Below are 16,351 nucleotides of genomic sequence, written 5' to 3'. Positions count from 1 at the left end.
AGGATGTTCAAAACTCTTCACAACCTGAACTGGGGAGTTTTATTATTATTATTAAATATGTTTATTAAGCATACACTCTGCACCAGGCACTGTGTAGTCTCTAGGAATTCATCAGCAGACAAAACAAAGATTCCTGCTTTTGGTAGGTGGAGACAGAAGAAATAAATACTTTTTATGGAGTGGCAGAAGGAGATACATGCTGTGGCAATAAGGAGAAGTTGAGCAGGAAAATTTGAGTAGGGTGTGGGTGAAGGGGAATATTAAGGGGTTCAGGGAAGATTGTAATTTTAAATAGGATGGTCAGTGTAGGTCTAATTGAGGGGGTGTTTGAGCAAAACTTGAAAAAAAGTGAAGGAGTTCTCTGATTTCTGTGGAATGGCTTCTAGGAAGAGAAAACAGCCAGTGTAAATGCTCTAACGTAGGAGCGTGCCTGGTGTGTTGGAAGAACACCAAGAAGGTCAATGTGGCCTGAGCAGAGTGAATGAGGGGGTGAGGATTAGGGAATAAGGCCAGAAAGGCAACAAGAATCAGGTAAGAATGACAGCCATTGTAACAACTTAGACCATCACTTTGAAGAGCATGGGGAACCATCGCAGAATATTGAGCAGATAAATGATGTAGTCTGATCTAAGTTTTAAATGCATTTTTCTAACCACTCCGCTGAGTTCCTCTGCAGATAACTGGGGAACTAAGATGAAACAAGGAGGCAAGTCCATGGCCACTGCAGTAATCTAGGAGGCTTGGACCATCATGGGAAGTGTGGAGATCTGCCTGGGTGCTGTTCATTCCTCACCATGGTCAGCCTGTTGTGTACATGGGCAGAGCAGCTTTCTATTTGGAGAAAAGCCATAGGCCAAAGAGTACAGACACTGGCAGATGGAAGGTGGACTAAAGGGGAAAGGCCCAAGGAACATGAGCAGGGCATTTAAACAACATCTACATTGAGGTGTCCTGAAATAAAGAAAGCATCCAGTAAAGAAAGCGTGTTCTAGGAGAGTAGGACAGTGGATGGACTAGTGCAAGATGGAAAGATTGCTGAGTCAGTTAAGGTTCAAAGACATGAGAGTAAAGTCTGTTAGTGTGGCTATGAGCTTTGCTACAGCCAAGTTCAACTGCATGGGTGTGGCACGGACTGGGCAGGGAATTGACAGAATGTGCAACAGTAGTGATTATAGCAATTGCCCATGAAACTTAACCCAAGTAAGATGAAGAGAGATGACATCAGAAAGACAAGAGAGAATGGGAGATGATAGGATCAACGGAAAGCTCTTATGGGTCACAGGACTGGATGAACTGAGGCACCAGGAGGGGTGAGCTGAGAAGGTAGCAAGTTTTGGTCAGAGTAGAGTAAGTGAAATCGAGATTAGAGATGGGTGGAGACTACTGAATAAATTCTAGAATATGACCATGAGAATGAGGAGTGGAGGGAATGTGGAGGACAGATCACTGGCAGAGAAGAGCTCAAGGAACAGAGAAGCCTGGATGTTAGGAGGATCATCTATGAGAACATTGGAATTTCCAAGAATGAAGCTATTTTTGCGATATTATAGACACTGACAGTGAGCCAGATGCTAAAATTGTCAAGAAATAAGGGGAAATGTCCTAGGGTGAGTAGTAGAGTAGTGGGTGATATAATTTAAAGACTCTAGAGCCAGAGCTAGATTATTAGCTTAATTTCTTACCATTCTTCCCCATCCAAACTATAACCATGAATTAAAACAGACATCTCTTTTTTTTTTTTTTTTTTTTTTTTCCTGAGATGGAGTCATGCTCTGTCGCCCAGGCTGGCGTGCAGTGGCGGGATCTCGGCTCACTGCAAGCTCCACCTCCCGGGTTCACACCATTCTCCTGCCTCAGCCTCCCAAGTAGCTGGGACCACAGGTGTGTGCTACCATGCCAGGCTAAGTTTTTTTTTTTTTTTTTTTTTTTGTATTTTTAGTAGATACGGGGTTTCACCATGTTAACCAAGATGGTCTCGATCTCTTGACCTCGGGATCTGCTCGCCTTGGCCTCCCAAAATACTGGGATTACAGGCGTGAGCCACCGTGCCCAGCCAAAAACACATCTTTTGAGAATTTACTGTGAGGTGGGCTCCCCTGTGCCACCAAGTACTTTACATGAATGACCTCAATCCTCTTAACCTAAGAAACAAGTATTATTATTATGATTCTGATCTTACATTTAATGGTACCAAATAAAGGAGTGGCTAGGTAACTTCCCAGTGTCACACAACTACAGTAATGAGGAGAGCCAGGATTCAAAACTAGGCATGGCTCCGCTAATCACAATCTTAGCTGCTACACTTTAATGCCTTTCTCAACTAAGATCTCGGTAAACAGAACCATTAGAACAGGTCATAGGCTGGATAATACATCAAAATTAAAGTTGATGTTCTCTAGGGCAGTGCTACCCAAGTGTAATATCCATGGACCAACAGCATCAGCATCACCTAGGAACTATCCAGAAACGCAAATTCTCACCCCCAACACCAGATCCCAGGAATTAGAATCCCAGGAGCAAGACTCAGGAATTGCTGTTGTACAAATCCCACCAGGTGATTCTAATGCATTCTAAATGAGAAGCCCGGTAGGAACTCTTCACAAGTATAACACCTTGAGTATGGATATGACATAACATGAAATTCAAAGCAGGCATGACCTCCTTGCCATTTTATATCTATTTCATTATCTGATCTGACCCTGATTTTAAGAAATCAAACCAGTCATCCTTCTGTGTACAGTTAGACTTCTTTTTTTATTATTTTATTTTATTATAATTATACTTTAAGTTTTAGGGTACATGTGCACAATGTGCAGGTTTGTTACATATGTATACATGTGCCATGTTGGTGTGCTGCACCCATTAACTCATCATTTAACATTAGGTATAACTCCTAATGCTATCCCTCCCCACTCCCCCCCCACCACAACAGTCCCGGAGTGTGATATTCCCCTTCCTGTGTCCATGCATTCTCATTGTTCAATTCCCACCTATGAGTGAGAACATGCGGTGTTTGGTTTTTTGTCCTTGTGATAGTTTGCTGAGAATGACAGTTTCCAGTTTCATCCATGTCCCTACAAAGGACATGAACTCATCATTTTTTATGGCTGCATAGTATTACATGGTGTATATGTGACACATTAGCTTAATCCAGTCTATCCTTGGACATTTGGGTTGGTTGGACATTTGGGTTGGTTCCAAGTCTTTGCTATTGTGAATACTGCCACAATAAACATACATGTGCATGTGTCTTTATAGCAGCATGATTTATAATCCTTTGGGTATATACCCAGTAATGGGATGGCTGGGTCAAATGGTATTTCTAGTTCTAGATCCCTGAGGAAACGCCACACTGACTTCCACAATGGTTGAACTAGTTGACAGTCCCACCAACAGTGTAAAAGTGTTCCTATTTCTCCACATCCTATCCAGCACCTGTTGTTTCCCGACTTTTTAATGATTGCCATTCTAACTGGTGTGAGATGGTATCTCATTGTGGTTTTGATTTGCATTTCTCTGATGGCCAGTGATGATGAGCCTTTTTTCATGTGTTTTTTGGCTGCATAAATGTCTTCTTTTGAGAAGTGTCTATTCATATCCTTCGCCCAATTTTTGATATGGTTGTTGGTTGTTTTCTTGTAAATTTGTTGGGGTTCATTGTAGATTCTGGATATTAGCCCTTTGTCAGATGAGTAGGTTGCAAAAATTTTCTCCCATTCTGTAGGTTGCCTGTTCACTCTGATGGTAGTTTCTTTTGCTGTGCAGAAGCTCTTTAGTTTAATGAGATCCCATTTGTCAATTTTGGCTTTTGTTGCCATTGCTTTTGGTGTTTTAGACATGAAGTCCTTGCCCACACCTATGTCCTGAATGGTATTGCATAGGTTTTCTTCTAGGGTTTTTATGGTTTTAGGTCTAACATTTAAGTCATTAATCCATCTTGAATTAATTTTTGTATAAGGTGTAAGGAAGGGATCCAATTTCAGCTTTCTACATATGGCTAGCCAGTTTTCCCAGCACCATTTACTAAATAGGGAATCCTTTCCCCATTGCTTGTTTTTGTCAGGTTTGTCGAAGATCACATGGTTGTAGATATGCGGCATTATTTCTGAGGGCTCTGTTCTGTTCCATTGATCTATATCTCTGTTTTGGTACCAGTACCATGCTGTTTTGGTTACTGTAGCATTGTAGTATAGCTTGAAGTCAGGTAGTGTGATGCCTCCAGCTTTGTTCTTTTGGCTTAGGATTGACTTGCTGATGAGGGCTCTTTTTTGGTTCCATATGAACTTTAAAGTAGTTTTTTCCAATTCTGTGAAGAAACTCATTAGTAGCTTGATGGGGATGGCATTGAATCTATAAATTACCTTGGGCAGTATGGCCATTTTCATGATATTGATTTTTCCTACCCATGAGCATGGAATGTTCTTCCATTTGTTTGTGTCCTCTTTTATTTCATTGAGAAGTGGTTTGTAGTTCTCCTTGAAGAACTTGTAAGTTGGATTCCTAGGTATTTTATTCTCTTTGAAGCAATTGTGAATGGGAGTTCACTCATGATTTGGCTCTCTGTTTGTCTGTTATTGGTGTATAAGAATGCTTGTGATTATTGCACATTGATTTTGTATCCTGAGACTTTGCTGAAGTTGCCTATTAGCTTAAGGAGATTTTGGGCTGAGATGATGGGGATTTCTAGATATACAATCATGTCATCTGCAAACAGGGACAACTTGACTTCCTCTTTTCCTACTTGAATACCCTTTATTTCCTTCTCCTGCCTGATTGCCCTGGCCAGAACTTCCAACACTATGTTGAATAGGAGTGGTGAGAGAGGGCATCCCTGACTTGTGCCCATTTTCAAAGGGAATGCTTCCAGTTTTTGCCCATTCAGTATGATATTGGCTGTAGGTTTCTCATAGATAGCTCTTATTATTTTGAGATACTTCCCATCAATACCTAATTTATTGAGAGTTTTTAGCATGAAGTGTTGTTGAATTTTGTCAAAGGCCTTTTCTGCATCTATTGAGATAATCATGTGGTTTTTGTCTTTGGTTCTGTTTATATGCTGGATTACATTTATTGATTTGTGTATGCTGAACCAGCCTTGCATTCCAGGGATGAAGCTCACTTGATCACGGTGGATAAGCTTTTTGATGTGCTGCTGGATTCGGTTAGCCAGTATTTTATTGAGGATTTTTGCATCAATGTTCATCAAGGATATTGGTCTAAAATTCTCTCTTTTGGTTGTGTCTCTGCCAGGCTTTGGTATCAGGATGAAGCTGGCTTCATAAAGTGAGTTAGGGAGGATTCCCTCTTTTTCTGTTGATTAGAATAGTTTCAGAAGGAATGGTAAAAGCTCCTCTTTGTACCTCTGGTAGAATTCGGCTGTGAATCCATCTGGTCCTGGACTTTTTTTGGTTGGTAAGCTATTGACTATTGCCTCAATTTCAGAGCCTGTTATTGGTCTATTCAGAGATTCAACTTCTTCCTCGTTTAGTCTTGGGAGGATGTATGTGTCAAGGAATTTATCCATTTCTTCTAGATTTTCTAGTTTATTTGTGTGGAGGTGTTTGTAGTATTCTCTGATGGTAGTTTGTATTCCTGTGGAATCAGTGGTGATATCCCCTTTATCATTTTTTATTGCATCTATTTGATTCTTCTCTCTTTTCTTCTTTATTAGTCTTGCTAGCGGTCTATCAATTTTGTTGATCCTTTCAAAAAACCAGCTCCTGGATTCATTGATTTTTTGAAGGGTTTTTTGTGTCTCTATTTCCTTCAGTTCTGCTCTGATCTTAGTTATTTCTTGCCTTCTGCTAGCTTTTGGATGTGTTTGCTCTTGCTTTTCTAGTTCTTTTAATTGTGATGTTAGGGTGTCAATTTTAGATCTTTCCTGCTTTCTCTTGTGGGCATTTAGTGCTATAAATTTTCCTCTACACACTGCTTTGAATATGTCCCAGAGATTCTGGTACATTGTGTCTTTGTTCTCATTGCTTTCAAAGAACATCTTTATTTCTGCCTTCATTTCGTTATGTACCCAGTAGTCATTCAGGAGCAGGTTGTTCAGTTTCCATGTAGTTGAGCGGTTTGAGTGAGTTTTTTAATCCTGAGTTCTAGTTTGATTGCACTGTGGTCTGAGAGACAGTTTATTATAATTTCTCTTCTTTTACATTTGCTGAGGAGTGCTTTACTTCCAAATATATGGTCAATTTTGGAGTAGGTGTGGTGTGGTGCTGAAAAAAATGTATATTCTGTTGATTTGGGGTGGAGAGTTCTGTAGATGTCTATTAGTTCTGATTGGTGCAGAGCTGAGTTCAATTCCTGGGTAGCCTTGTTAACTTTCTGTCTTGTTGATCTGTCTAATATTGATAATGGGGTGTTAAAGTCTCCCATTATTATTGTGTGGGAGTCTAAGTCTCTTTGTAGGTCACTAAGGACTTCCTTTATGAATCTGGGTGCTCCTGTATTGGGTGCATATATATTTAGGATAGTTAGCTCTTCTTTTTGAATTGATCCCTTTACCATTATGTAATGGCCTTCTTTGTCTCTTTTGATCTGTGTTGGTTGAAAGTCTGGTTTATCAGAGATTAGGATTGCAACCCCTGCCTTTTTTTGTTTTCCATTTGCTTGGTAGATCTTCCTACATCCCTTTATTTTGAGCCTATGTGTGTCTCTGCACATGAGATGGGTTTCCTGAATATAGCACAGTGATGGGTCTTGACTCTTGATCCAATTTGCCAGTCTGTGTCTTTTAATTGGAGCATTTAGCCCATTTACATTTAAAGTTAATATTGTCATGTGTGAAATTGATCCTGTGATTATGATGTTAGCTGGTTATTTTGCTCGTTAGTTGATGCAGTTTCTTGCTACCCTTGATGATCTTTACATTTTGGCATGTTTTTGCAGTGGCTGGTGCTGGTTGTTCCTTTCCATGTTTAGTACTTCCTTCAGGAGCTCTTTTAGGGCAGGCCTGCTGGTGACAAAAATCTCTCAGCATTTGCTTGTCTGTAAAGTATTTTATTTCTCCTTCACTTATGAAGCTTAGTTTGACTGGATATGAAATTCTGGGTTGAAAATTCTTTTCTTTAAGAATGTTGAATATTGGTCCCCACTCTCTTCTGGCTTGCAGAGTTTCTGCTGAGAGATCAGCTGGTAGTCTGATGGGCTTCCCTTTGTGGATAACCCTACCTTTCTCTCTGGCTGCCCTTAACATTTTTCCATTCATTTCAACTTTGGTGAATCTGACAATTATGTGTCTTGGAGTTGCTCTTCTCGAGGAGTATCTTTGTGGCGTTCTGTGTATTTCCTGAATTTGAATGTTGGCCTGCCTTGCTAGATTGGGGAAGTTCTCCTGGATAATATCCTGCAGAGTGTTTTCCAACTTGGTTCCATTCTCCCTGTCACTTTCAGGTACACCAGTCAGACGTAGATTTGGTGTTTTCACATAGTCCCATATTTCTTGGAGGCTTTGTTCGTTTCTTTTTATTCTTTTTTCTGTAAACTTCCCTTCTCACTTCATTTCATTCATTTCGTCTTCCATCACTGATACCCTTTCTTCCAGTTGATCCCATCGGCTCCTGAGGCGTCTGCATTTTTCACATTGTTCTCGAGCCCTGGCTTTCAGCTCCATCAGCTCCTTTAAGGACTTCTCTGCATTGGTTATTCTAGGTATCCACTCGTCTAATTTTTTTTCACAGTTTTTAACTTCTTTGCCATTGGTTTGCATTTCCTCCTGTAGCTCAGAGTAGTTTGATCATCTGAAGCCTTCTTCTCTCAACTCATCAAAGTCATTCTCCATCCAGCTTTGTTCTGTTGCTGGTGAGGAGCTGCATTCCTTTGGAGGAGGAGAGGCACTCTGCTTTTTAGAGTTTCCCGTTTTTCTACTCTGTTTTTTCCCCATGTTTGTGGTTTTATCTACTTTTGGTCTTTGATGATGGTGTCGTACAGGAGGGTTTTTGGTGTGTATGTCCTTTCTGTTTGTTAATTTTCCTTCTAACAGACAGGACCCTCAGCTGCAGGTCTGTTGGAGTTTGCTAGAGGTCCACTCCAGACCCTGTTTGCCTGGGTATCAGCAGTGGTGCCTGCAGAACAGCGGTGGGTGTAGAACAGCGGATCTTGGTGAACCGCAAATGCTGCTGCCTGATGGTTCCTTTGGAAGTTTTGTCTCAGAGGAGTACCCGGCCGTGTGAGGTGTCAGTCCGCCCCTACTGTGTGGTGCCCCCCTGTTAGGCTGCTCGGGGGTCAGGGACCCAATTGAGGAGGCAGTCTGCCTGTTCTCAGATCTCCAGCTGCTTGCTGGGAAAACCACTACTCTTTTCAAAGCTGTCAGACAGGGACATTTAGGTCTGCAGAGGTTACTGCTGTCTTTTTGTTTGTCTGTGCCCTGCTCCCAGAGGTGGAGCCTGCAGAGGCAGGCAGGCCTCCTTGAGCTGTGGTCGGCTCCACCCAGGTCGAGCTTCCCGGCTGCTTTGTTTACCTAATGAAGTCTGGGCAATGGCAGGCGCCCCTCACCCAGCCTCACTGCTGCCTTGCAGTTTGATCTCATAGTGCTGTGCTAGCAATCAGTGAGACTCCCTGGGCATAGGACGCTCTGAGCCAGGTGCGGGATATAACCTCCTGATGTGCCATTTTTTAAGCCCGTTGGAAAAGCGCAGTATTAAGGTCAGAGTGACCCGATTTTCCAGGTGCCATCTGTCAGCCCTTTCTTTTACTAGGAAAGGGAACTCCCTGACCCCTTGTGCTTCACGAGTGAGGTGATGTGTCACCCTGCTTTGGCTCGCGCACAATGCACTGCACCCACTGTCCTGCACCCACTGTCTGGCACTCCCTAGTGAGATGAACCCGGTACCTCAGATGGAAATGCAGAAATCACCTGTCTTCTGTGTCGCTCACACTGGGAGCTGTAGACCAGAGCTGTTCCTATTCGGCCATCTTGGCTCCACCCTGTGTCCCAGTTAGACTTCTTTATCCACATTATGCTATTAATGAAGACTGAATATAGGAAAGAAGAAAATGGTGCATGAGACAGATGAGGAGTTTGACCTCAGATGTGTTAAATGAGAGACATCTTCAGAATCCTGGGTAATTTTGTAGGAATCAGTTGGAAATAGAGGTCCCTGGTTTGGTGGTGAGGTCGGGTCTTTGAAAATAGATTTAGGAATGATAGGCCCACACTAATTGAAGCTGTGATTTCAGATGAGGTCATCTAGGTAGAAACCAGAGAGAAAGAACAGAAAAAAATGAGGCCAACAGAGCAGGGAACACTAACATTTGAGAACTGGGCTGAGAGGGAGTAGACTGCAAACATCTGAGAAGAAATGACATCAGATATAGGATAAGAAGAAAGTGCTGTTTTAGAACTCAAAAGAAGAAATTTCAAGGAGGAAGGTATGGATAACAATGCTAAGTCTCACAGAGAGATCAGTGGACTGAAAACTGAAAACAGCGATTTGATGGTCTTTGGTGGTAACTATTATCAGAGAGTAGAAAGGATTGCAATATGTTGAGGAGTTAATAAAATATGAAAGCATGTCTTCAGCAGTTTTTCAGGAACTACAGTGGCAAAGGGAAGAAAGTGAGTAGAGTGCTGGTCTGAGAAGGAGAAGGATGAAGGGAGACATTTTTAAGTAAAGTAAGCTTGAAAATGTTTATAGGTTGAAAGAAGGAGACAGAGGAGAGACATAGAGTAAGGATGTAGGAAACAAGATTTATATTTTTTTGAGACTTGATCTTATAAAATTCTAAGCACTTTTTGTTCACTAGACCCATAAGAAATATTTAATAGATGAATGAAATAATGGTTGGGATACAGTACATTTCAGAAAGAAAAGGAATACCTCTTCTATTAAGAAAGGTTCTAGTTCCCTTCAAGATGTACCCACTTCTCCAGCCATTGTGTACCTGTTCACCCCAAGAGCTCCATACCCTTCCCAAAATATGTTGTGCCTTCACTATCTCTTCACATTTGACTTTACAGTTTTACTGCTTTCTAAATTGTCCTTTCACCCACTCATCCTGCAAGAGTTATTGCCAATGTCATTCCCATCATGAAGCCTGCTTTTCTGTAAGGCAGAATCCATCATGGCCTCCCAAAGGCCACTACAACCTTGTGTTCTTATGCTTTCTGGAGCATTTGGCAATTCATTACCATCACACTGTATGCTTGTCGGAATTCCCCTCACTGGACTGGAAGCAAACCTTGTATCTGCCTGTATCAAGCTCCTAGAACAGTGCTCCGGACATAGGAGGCAGTGAAAGACCATTTACTAAATGAATGAGTGAAAAAACTATTGAATATTGCTTTTCCAAGCTAGATAAATTTTTATGAAGTTCAATTTTAAAAAATCAGCCTATAGATTAGTCTCAGGAAATATATAGGCCCATTTGAAGATGTTGAAATGTCAAACCCTAGAGCAATGAGAATTATGGTCACTCGATTAAAGTTACAAAAGGATTTTAATTACCTCTGCTCTAACATAAGCACAGTAACAAAGTGAGACAATAGTCCAACACCTCTCAGAAACAGAAATGTGGGACTTGGATAATGTACAAATTGAACAATTGGAATTTTTCTGAATACATTCATTAACCAAAAAAAAAACCCTTCTGTTATTATTGCCTGATACCAAGGCAACATTGATTGAGGTACAAGATGTACCAGCTGCAATCAGAACCATGTTGACAGGTATTTATAAACACACTGACACTGAAGGCATCTCCTGATAGCTTTTCAAATTAAGACATTTTGTTATTGCTGATGCATCAGATACAATTTTTTTTTTTGCCTCTCCAGCAGCCATTTCCAGTCTCCCTCCCTTGGTAGCTGACAACCAGTTTTGTCCAAACCTTTGCCACCTTGTGCTTCATGGGAACTGATGTCTTCACAGCCCTAGAAAATGAATCTTAATTAACATTAGTCAGTCATGGGAAGTCTATTATTCTATCCAGTGGTTGGCTTATGGAAAGGCAGACAACAGAATTCTGGCCAATGAGACAGAAGGAATTATCTTCTTCTCATTCTTGGAAGGAATCTGAGAAAAGGGCCTACTTTCTTCCATTCTTTGGACACGTGTGAAGATGTGATGCTTGGATCTGTGGTAGCCATATTGTGGCAGCCATATTTTAACCAGGAGATGGTAGCCATATTGTGACCAGGAAGTGACAAGTCTGAGTGCAAAAGCCAATGCAATGACAAAAGAGAAAGGTGGAAAGAACAGAGTCCCTGGTGGTGTATTTGAGCTACTGAATCAACCAACGCTGTGAGGGCCTTACTGGTAGACTCTTAAAAAAAAAAAAAAAAAAAGATAATAAGTGAAGTTCCTGTATTGGTTCAGCCACTTGAATTTTGTCTTCCATAACCTTCAGCTGAATTCATCCTAAGTGAAGCTATTGATTTCAAGATTTAAGGAGAGCTTTTCCAGCATTACAGGCTACTTTAACGTTATACTTTACTGTGACTTCTCAAGCTACTGTTAAAAGATGTTGTAAATTCTGTTACTGATTTTTAAAGATGAAAATGCCCAGGCTAATAAGAAATTACATCAAGTGCAAATTTCTTTATTCAGTATAGATTTATTTTTTAAAAATAAGCACTCTTGAGAATTTGACCTGGTTAACGTTACCTCTCCAAACCACAGACAAGCTTTTTTTTTTTTTTTTTTAATAGCTTTCAGTTCCAGACCTGACCTACTATCATGACTGATGACAGAGGATTTTTCTAGCATACTTGCTTTGTGGGTCACATGAGCTGAAGAAATTTCCACATCGGCTTTCATTTTGAAATATGTTGCAAGAAGAATGTGGCAAGTGTTTTCAGCTATTCTTACTTGTATATATTTAACACCCATTTTAGAAAAGATATATTTAGTAATTCCAACTTACTTATGACTGAAAGAATGATGATAGTGAGAATAATTATTCTGACTTTAGTAAATATTTGTTGGATACTTGTAATGTACCAGGGATTCCAGGGAGGAAGTGTAACATAATGCCAAAAAATAAGGGCTTCAGTCTCAAACAGATGTGGATTGTGGTCTTGAAAGGTATTGTGCATTTCCCAAAAAGGAACACTGAAATGGGAGAATGTGTTCCCCATTTGATTCCAAGGGTGAATAGCCAGGATTTCCTTTCCTTTGAAGGAATTTCTCCTGGGAGAAGGTAAAGCTCCTTGCCCACACCTATTTCTCTCCAGGTAAGTGATTTTCCTGACATGGGACGAACTATGCCATGGTTGAGTAAGTCGCTTCTACTCTCCTTTTGCTTGGAGAGGGCTCTAAGACTCAGTCCATGAGAAGCCCTGCTGGTCAATCACAGCCCTGGAGAGTCTGACCAGGGCTATGGTTGACCAGCAGGATTTCTCATGGAGTGAGTCTGTCCAATTCAGCCTAGATTTTATCAGTTATAAAGCTGACTTTTTAATCTTCATAAATCTAACTCCTGCATGCCTTTCAGTTGAATCTGAACTCCTGCGAGGGTGGAGCTATTGTCCCTAGAAGCCCTATGAAACACTAGATTAGATGCCATGCTGCTTTTTTGCACATAGTATCAGGTGGCAGGGTTGCCATGGGAAGGGGGCAGGTATCTTTCTCATTTTGATTTTTCCCTAAAAATGTGTACAAAATCCCTTGTCTCAGTCTCTTGCAACCAATAGTTCTCTTACAAATTGACTCCTGGAAACCTTACCTTCCTGTTCATTAGATAGGCTCTGAAATCTGCAACAATCGCAACAAAAGCAATTGCTGCTGTTTTCTGCAACCTCACTAAATGCTAGGTAGGGGTGTCTCACAATTGTATGTGAGATGAAGTGACATGTCAAAGCCAAGCAGAATTCTGCAAAGTTCTCACTGCATGTGCAGCTAGTTCTGCTAGTGTTCTGAAAGCAGCACAGGCATAGGAACATTGTTCCACAGAGCCTAGGCCGGAGTGAAAATATCAAGCAGTGCCCTCGGTAGCTGTGACTGCAAGGATGTTAACTAATGGGTAAAGAGGGGAAAAATATAAAAATGGAATATTGGTGAACACATATAAAACACCTCACTTACATCCAGCAATACTTGGAGGAGAAATTTTAGGAGGTGATTTTGGGTTATGCAATTTAAGAGCTAAGATCAGCACGATATTAATGTGACCCCAATATGACTCATGGGCTGGAAAGAATAAGGGAGGGTGGACTGCAGTAAAAATTGTCATGTTGATATGTTGGTGTCATAATGCTGGGTATGAATTCAATTTTGGAACATTATCATGAGTTTTTGTGCTTAGGTTTGAACATAACTTTTATTTATTCCCTATTCTTAGAATGTACCTTAAATTGTACCACTAGAGCATCAGGGATCTTGCCTCTTGCCTACAGGCAAGTCTTGTAAAAGAATCATTCGGATCATAGGCCTTGAGAATGGTTCTGATCCATTTCCTGAAGCCCAGCCTGCCATACTTTTTGGAGGGGATGTGGGGTAGGATTCCTAGCTAACCCCAGCACAAGTGTCTTCATATCCACCATCACACCCCCATCAGACTCGAATCACACCTGCATCATGCCCACATCGTACTCTTATCACACCTGTCATCATACCTTCATCATACTCCCATTACACCTGCCATTGTACCGCCATAATACTCCCATTACATTTACCATATACTCACATCATAATCCCACCACACCTGCCATCATATACCCACAATACCACCCATGACATCTGTCATCATACCCACATCATAGTCTCATTACATCTGCCATTGTACCGCCATAATACTCCCATCACATTTGCTATATACCCACATCATAATCCCACCACACCTGCCATCATATACTCACAATGTTACCATAACATCTGTCATCATACCCACATCATACTCTCATCACACCTGCCGTTATACCTTCATCATACTCCCATCACACCTGCCATTGTACCACCGTAATGTGGCCATCACATTTGCCGTATACCCACATCATAATCCCACCACACCTGCCATCATATATGCACAATTCTACCATGAAATCTGTCATCACACCCACATCATACTCTCATTACACCTGCCATTATACCTTCATCATACTCCCATCACGCCTGCCATTGTACCACCATAATAGTCCCATCACATTTACCATATACCCACATCAAAATCCCACTACACCTGCCATCATATACCCACAATGCTACCATGACATCTGCCATCATACCTACATCATACTCTCATCACACCTGCCATTATACCCACATCATAATCACATCACACCTGCAATTATACATTCATCATACTCCCATCATATCTGCCATCATATGCCCATCATACTACCATCAAACCTGCCATTATACCCTCAGTATACCCCTATTATATCTGCTATCACACTCCCATCACACCTGCAATTATACCCACATCATAATCCCTTGCACCTGCCATCACATCCCCACCATACTTTTGTCACACTTGCATCATAATCCCATCATACCTGCCATCGTACCTCCGTGATACTCCCACCAAACCTGTATTATAACCCCATCATACTCCCATCACACCTGCCATTATACACATGTCATAATCCCATCTCATCTGCCATCACACACCTGTGATACTCCCATCATACTTGCCATCATACCTTCAGTATGATTTTAAGATTATCTCTTTATCAGGGTTTTTATCATCAACTTCTGGGATTTTTCAAGCTTAAAAAAACCTCTTTTCCACCTAAAGGTATTGTTCTTAGGGCTGCCATAACAAAATCACCTAAACTGGATAGTTTAAAACAACAGAAATTTATTGTCTCACAGTTCTGGAGCTAAGCAGTCTCACATAAGAGTGTGTTGTCAGGGTTGCTTCTTTCCCGAGGCTCTGAGGGAGAATCTGTTCTCCTCTCTCTCAGCTACCCATGGCTGCTGGCAATTCCTGGCTTTTTTTGGCTTGTAGATGTATCACTACAATCTCTACCTTCATCTTCACGTAGCCTCCTCCTCTCTTGCCTCTGTCTCCTTTTCTCTTCTTACAAGGATACCTATCATTGGATTCAGTGCTTACCCTCAATCCAGGATGTTCTCATCTCAAGATTCTTAACAATTATATATGCGAAGATCTGATTTCCAAGTATGGTCAAATTCACAGTTACTAGGGGTAGGACTTGGACATATCTGTTTTGGGGGCACTATTCAACCTGCTAAAAATGAACAAGTATAATTGATTGATATGTCTCATTTTTCTCTTCAAGTGGCTCAGAGTTGAGTCTACTCTTTATGTCTCCCATCTTGGTGATTATTTTCTTTTAAACCCTAGTCCAACAGTTGATTCACATAAGGTGCAAATTGGCATCTCCCAATACATCCTTCTTTGTGCCCAGCTTCTGATGTTCACCTACTGCTCATAAATATTAATCATGACACCTACTATCTCATGCTTCTTAATGTAACTTGTGGCTTGATTCTTTTGGGAGTTCCAAAGGATTGCTAATTAGTAGCAGACTTCCTAAGTTTCTAATGGCAGCTGGTGGGTCCGGGGAGCTTAGCTCTTTTGTGAGGCTCTCATTTTAGGAATTTACTCAGAGTTTATGCAAGTAAATTCTGTACAAGTTCACGAGGTGTCTACCCTTAGCTCAGGGCCCAAGGTCATTTACAATTGTGTTGCTGCGGAATTCTGTCGGTCCTCATATTTTCCTAGGCTTCTTCTAGCCAGTAAGATCTCAACTCAGGAATATAAGTGTGATAAACAGTAATGTTGTTTTTAACAAATATTTCTGGCTCTCTTGATGTTATGTGATCGTAGGATTGCATTTCCTAGCCTCCTTGTACATAGGTGGAGCCATGTAAAGTGTTCTGGTCTATAAATGGTCAGCAGCAGTGATGTTTGTCACTGCCACTTGGGAGTATTTGCCAGTGTAAGACCTTCAGAGTATTCTGACCCTCTGCCACAGTGACCAGCAGTGTTCAGATGATGGTTGCACCATCATTGTAGTTTTGGAATGAGATCATGAGTGCAAAAACTGGACCCCATCTGAGCTTCTAGCAGAGTCACTCAGATTTTGGGATTGCATGTAGTTTACAAAGAGATTTAATAACAACCCCAAACTCTGTCATATTGTCCCCATAGTAAGTGAAAATCTTTAGGCAAGTTGATCATTGAGAATAGCTTTGGACATCTTAGGCAACTGGTGGTTAAAAGTAAAATAAGTTAAGTTATGTTATTGACTATAAGTCAAAATTTTAGAGACATTCTTTATTATACTGTTATGAGATTCTATATGTAAAATCACTTTGACAGTTTTGGTTGGACAAGATTAATAGTGTTGTGGGTGCATTAAATAAACTGTTTATAGAAAGAATAAATATCTCCTGGGTAGACCATACTTACTCCAATTCAAAAGCGCCTTTCTCTCTGA

Source organism: Pan paniscus, chromosome 8, assembly GCF_029289425.2.
Source record: "Pan paniscus chromosome 8, NHGRI_mPanPan1-v2.0_pri, whole genome shotgun sequence".
In the NCBI taxonomy this organism is placed as follows: domain Eukaryota; kingdom Metazoa; phylum Chordata; class Mammalia; order Primates; family Hominidae; genus Pan; species Pan paniscus.
Note: the sequence above shows the minus strand (reverse complement) of the source record.